The sequence below is a fragment of the Pinus tabuliformis genome, chromosome 2_1, assembly GCF_031772625.1.
Source record: "Pinus tabuliformis cultivar Carrire ecotype Pingquan chromosome 2_1, CPIR1, whole genome shotgun sequence".
In the NCBI taxonomy this organism is placed as follows: domain Eukaryota; kingdom Viridiplantae; phylum Streptophyta; class Pinopsida; order Pinales; family Pinaceae; genus Pinus; species Pinus tabuliformis.
Genome location: NC_142299.1, coordinates 248,769,508 through 248,769,707, shown reverse-complemented (window position 1 = coordinate 248,769,707; position 200 = coordinate 248,769,508).

Here is a 200-nt window from a genome sequence, read left to right as displayed (position 1 = left end):
AAGAAGTGGAAAAAACGGAGGAGAAGTAAGTGAACTTGACCCATTGGCTTATGAATATATAAGCTACTCTGGTATTGAAATTTGATGGAGATTTGGAAAGTGGACATTTCCTATCCGAAATTAATCGATCTTATTTAGTTGATCAAACTCTCTATTTGGTTGTTGATTGAATGTTTTGTCGGATTGATTTTTATGATCTC